This window comes from Grampus griseus, assembly GCF_964374135.1.
Source record: "Grampus griseus genome assembly, chromosome: 3".
Lineage (NCBI taxonomy): Eukaryota > Metazoa > Chordata > Mammalia > Artiodactyla > Delphinidae > Grampus > Grampus griseus.
Window position 1 is genome coordinate 38689967 of NC_139019.1, and position 6132 is coordinate 38696098.

The window sequence follows — 6132 nt, forward strand, 5'->3', positions numbered from 1 at the left end:
ACAGTGTAAGAGGGTTCCCTTTTCTCCACACCCTCTCCAGCATTTATTGTTTCTAGATTTTTTGATGATGGCCATTCTGACTGGTGTGAGATGATATCTCATTGTAGTTTTGATTTGCATTGCGCAGCAAAGGAAACCATAAAGAAGACCAAAAGACAACCCTCAGAATGGGAGAAAATATTTGCAAATGAAGCAACTGACAAAGGATTAATCTCCAAAATTTATAAGCAGCTCATGCAGCTTAATAACAAAAGAACAAACAACCCAATCCAAAAATGGGCAGAAGACCTAAATAGACATTTCTCCAAAGAAGATATACAGAGTGCCAACAAACACATGAAAGAATGCTCAACATCACTAATCATTTGATGTACTTTAGAAAATAGTAAGATAAATCAAATAGCTGTATTTTGTCAGTAAAGGACATTTTAATATAACACATCAAATAGTAGCTCTGGAAGAATGCCAAAGAGGGGGCAAAAAATGGTTCTCTGCATTCTTGTTAATACTTGTTTTTGTCTCAAGTCTATGCTACCTAATAAGAATGCACCACCACCTTGTGGAAATTCCTTCAAACTACAGACACATCATCCCAAGATCCAGATGGATCCAAGAAACAGACTACCAGATCAACATATTTCATTTTTATTTAATTTAGTTTGACTATTGTTTCTATGTAGCTCACAACAAAATCTTAGTCTCTCAACCCAGCCTCTCCAACTCTAGTACCGTCTTTACAACTGTTTGGTTCACTTTCCCACCTGATGCTTTGCTGGCACTTAAAATACCATAACTTCCAAACCAAATTCTTCATAATCTTTCTAGTTCTAGTTAAATGAATGGACACTCATATGGTAGTGTTATGTCACCCAGGTTAAAAATGTTTGCCTTCTTTGACTTATTCTGCCCTGAAAATCCACTTCACCTTAAAATTAATCACCAAGTTCTGTTAGTTCTCACTCCTAAATGTCTTTTCCATTTTTTCTCTTCTTTTTATCTCTACTGACAAAATCCTAGATTATGCCTTCAAATTTGCATACCTAAGCCATTATAAGTCTTATATCTACACTTCTAGCATCTCCTCTTCCTCCACTGCCACTACTGATGCTGTATCTCTCTCCTGTGTTAATCAGTTTACTTGGTTTACTTAGGCGTTACAGCCTCCAATACTCCTTTTTTAAAAAAATTAATTAATAAAGTTTTGGCTGTGTCAGGTCTTCGTTGCTGCGCGGGCTTTCTCTAGTTGCTGCGAGCAGGGGCTACTCTTCGCTGCAGTGCATGGGCTTCTCATTGCAGTGGCTTTTCTTGTTGCAGAGCAATGGCTCTAGGCACGCAGGCTTCAGCCGTTGCGGCACTCGGGTTCAGAAGTTGTGGCGCATGGGCCCAGCCGCTCTGCAGCATGTGGGATCCTCCTGCACCAGGGCTCGAACCCGCGTCCCCCGCACCAGCAGACTCCTAACCACTGTGCAACCAGGGAAGTCCCCAATACTCTTATCAGTGTCTACATGTTCCCTGACTTCTCCCCCACCAGTGTGCTGAATATCTGATGTTCCAACAATAATCTCTACTCCAACCATAATCTCTACTCACTATCTACTCCAACCATAATCTCTACACACTATGTCCCAAATGTGCTCTAGTGCTTTCCTACCTCTGCTACTATGCTCACACTCTCTCTGGCATGCCCTCCCACCACATCTGGAAGTCAGAATTCTTGTGAATGTTTGAAAACATTTTCACAGTGACGTTTAGCAAACGTGAAGACTTTTGACAGAAAAACTGTTTACCCACTCTGAAAAAATATTCCAGTCTGATGTTAAAGGGATACACATGGAGTAATGGCTATTCACTTGACAAGCTAGGTAGCTAAATCCATATTGGTAATGAGTGGCATTAAAAAAGCTGACATAAGAAGGAAGAGAATGTCTCCTATCATTTCTTAATTTTGATTCACTAAAGTTGCTATGTGGCTTTTATTCCTTTTGTATAAAATTCTGAACAATTATTTAACTTAGAGTTTAGCAGGCATTTTGATCTTCCAGTTTTATTTGCTAGCCCAAATCTCCTTACTGACTAATGTTGCATTTTCATCAAATGAATTTTATGCTTTTCAAAAGAATAATGCATATAACTTTAGTTTTCAACAGATAACTTTTTTGTACTTGACAATATAGTTTAGGGTGAGTTGATGATAGAGGAACTGGCCACAGGGTGGTAGCTCTGGCTAGTAACTAGAACTGGGTATATGTTTAGAATCAGATCAGATAAGAATTGCAACAGTGGTTTTTCAAGAGATTTGATGGGGCTGGAAGGAAGCAAAAAAGATCACCTTTTAAGTAAGATATACTAGAGACAGATCAGATGAGCAGTATTCAAAAGATTATTAAACAGAGGAGACAGTCTTTGGTCAAGTTTTTAAGCAGCACCAGGGAGAGCTCCCTGCATATGTTAGCCTCCACTTGGAGGAAACTAATGGTCTGTTCTTTAACTGCTGGCAGCTGGGAACTTTTCAGATGGACTTGATTCCCAAAGGTAGTCTATCTGACAGCACAAGTCTCAGTCCTGTTTAGTCCGATCCCAATCCTCCGTGGATGAGGCTCCATACTCATATATACCTAAAAATTATTGCGATACATAATCCAGGTCGATTGGGAGTTCAAGCTATAGGATGAATTTTGGTGGGAAGAGATTCTCCTAAAGTCTCAAGGTCTTCTTGGTTAAAGTTTTCTTCCTCCATCATATAATCATCCTTGAGAAATGGGCTGAAAAAGGTCACCTTGCCCAAGAGTATACCTCCCCTGACCCCACGTCCCAGGGCAGCGCACAGCCCTGGTTGATACAGTGTTATAAAAGCCAAACTCTCTTTTCCCAATTCTGGGCAACTCTGAAAGGCCATTAAAGCTTCAAGGCCTTCATGGGGTCACCTGAAATGTTGTTGGGACTGTACCATAGCCCAGCTTCTTATTCATCCCAATTCTACCATTCCCTTCTCCCAAAAGTGTTGATCATGAGAACAACCACCATGGAAAAAACATTAAACAACCAGATTGATAGAACAATTCAGCCAGTTAGCCAGAGTAGCAGGGGTGGTAGCTAAGCAATGGCTAAACAACATGAATCCTCACTTGCTAAAGCTGATACAGCAGAATCCCAACCTGCCAGAGACAGAGACCAATACTGAGCACCTAATATGGCACAGCTCCTTGAGGAAACCAATTGGACATTTGATGGCAAGTTTATTATATCTGATCCCTTCTACTATGGGAAGGGACAGAGACACACTTGGTTGGTGATGGACATGTGTTCCAAATACGAGTGTGACTTTATTGTCCACAGAGTTTTAACTAGCACCACCATTCGAGGACTTATGGAATGTTTGATACACTGATACATCATGCTTTATAACTTCATTAGAGCTGTGGGCCCACTTTACAGCAAAAGGGCTGTGATAGTGAGCACATGACCATGAAGTCCACAGGTCCTGTCACATACCATGCACACAGCAGTTGATGGCCTCATAGAGAATGTAATGGCCTACTAAAAACACAGCTGAGGCGCCAGCTGGAAGATGATACCCTGCAAGGATGATGGGTGTTATCTTCCTGGACACAGTGTACATGCTAAATCAATGACTACTGTAGAGTGCAATGATCCCAGTAGACAGAGTATATGGGTCTGGAAACCAAAGATGGAAGCAGGAGCGGCGCTGCCTACCATCATTCTCAGTGACCCACTTGAAAACTTTATGCTTCCCAACTCTGCAACTCTGTCACCAGGGAAAACAGAAAGAGTCTCACTGACCATTAAGCTACAGCTGCAGGGGTAAGAGCTCCCTTCTCTGAAGGAGAACTTGATAGGTTGCCTAAGCACTCTGAACAACTTTTGCCAAGGTACTCAGCAAGCAAAAAGAGAAACTGCCATTCTGGCAGAAGTAATTAACCCAGACCATGAAGAGGAGGTAGGGATGCTGTTACACAATGGGGATAGGAAGGAATGAATATATTTGGCATCCAGGTTGTCAAATGAGACGTGCGTGAGACAAGAGCAGCAGACTCAAAAGAGCATGGTAAGAGGACCTTGTACCCCTCAGATCAGGGTCTTGCCACCTCACCAGATAAGCCATCTAGACCAGCAGAGTTGCCAAGGATGAGGCAAATCTAGAATAGAAAATAGGGGAAGGAGATGCTGAGTATCAGTTGCAGCCTTTAGACAAGCTGCAGCACCAGAGGCTGGAGATCAACCACTAAACTTTCTCTTATTTGTTTTGCTGAGGAAAAGAGGCCCATCAGAGCCCTGAAGGAGTTGCTCTTGACCTCCTCTAAAGCAAGTGGAGGCAAGTAGCTCAAGGGTTGGACTGTGAGAGATGCTGTGCTGTCCTATTCAAATCCTCTTTTCAGGACTGAAGAAATTATTCTTCAGCTGCTGGGAAGTTTGTTGAAGGCTTCCAGATCTGTTCTCAGCCCCTCACAGAATTACCATAAGCTTCAGAGAGCCAGACAGCTGTCTTGCCTCTCAGAGGAGCCCCCATCCAATGACTAGTAAATATGGGGTTATAAAGGCTAGGCTCCTTCACCTTAACTTGGGACAACCTTGAAGAACCATCCCAGCTTCAACCATGAGGTTGGCTGAGACCTTTGTTGCATTTGCATCACAGCCCAAATTCTCCTTCTACTTAATCCTGTTTCCTTCCTTTTTCAAAAAACAGCCTAGTCAACTTCCTGCATAGTAATCTTCCATTTCAAAGTCTGCTTCCCAGGGGACTTAATCTGATATCTACAATAGTAAGTGAGTTAGGTACTTCTGAAAATTATATAAACTTTTGTTAATGGCTAAAACAGATATAACCTTCATGGTCTGTGAAAGAAATACCCATTATATTGTGTGTGCTCAGTTATATCATCAATGTGTTCAATTTATGAGAAAGTATAAGTTCTCTGGAGTTATTCTGATTTTTATCCAGTAGGAACGTAGATAGGTACATTTCAAAACATCCTTAAATGTTGGGAAGATACTTTAATACTGAAGAGAACTAAAGTTATAAATCCTTAATATCCATATCCCATAATCATAGCCAAAGATTACATCATATATATAAATTAATTTTCAACCACAATATCCCAGGTTTTAGTTTCAGGAGGATCATTACTCAAGTAGAGTAAACTCTATTATCCATCATGAGCAAGAAAAGGAATGTGTTGATTAATTATATTATTTTTAATGGAGATTCCATATGTACTATGTTTGAATTACCAATTTTCAAATAATTTAAAACATCAATGTACATTTAAGATCCAGGTGACTAAAAATAACACTTTTTTTTACAATGCAAAAGTCATTTTAGGATCTTGTTACATCACACATTTATCAGTATAGACATTGTCATTTAGACTTGCAGGAACAACTACTAATGGAGACTTCTGCTGTTGGGTCACAGAATAATTATTATACTGTTATAACACAGTTTGAACTACATGTTCTAGTTGCAAAGACCACCGGAGACCATCATGCTATATCTTAACTGTACCCCACAGTTGAAAAGGAATAGATGAAGTGTTTGCTTAGCTTTCAAGTTAGAAACTAGTTGGTCAGTATATACAACATAAGAATAACTGGGGGAAAAAAGTGAACAGTAGTAGTAAGTTAATGCAAAAATATGATAGTCCAGGGTTGAGTAATATGTGTATCTATCCCCTCAGATCCATGGAAATCATTGGCGACGTGAAGCTCCTTCATTAGCATCTTTGCTCACGAAAGAAGACAAGGTTGCTCTGATATATTTCCTCTGAACAACTACAACTCATTTTATGAATACATCTGACATGTACTCAGTATCATTTCAGTGCTTACACTACCTTGTTGTCAAGGAAACAGCCATCAGGATCACTTAGGAAGTAGTGAAAAGAAACCAGTAAAAGAAGAGGAGTATATTGTATGTTGCAATGGTAAGAGTTTCCTTCTCTGAAGGAGAACACGATAGGTCTCCGATGTTAATGAATAGAACCCAAACTCACGGCAAAACATGAAATCTGAGAAAAGATGTTATGAACAATGCTTGCTGATGGCAGAAAATTAACAAGGGTGAACTGGCCTTATATTTACAGAGAGATTTAGTACATAATATACTCATTATAT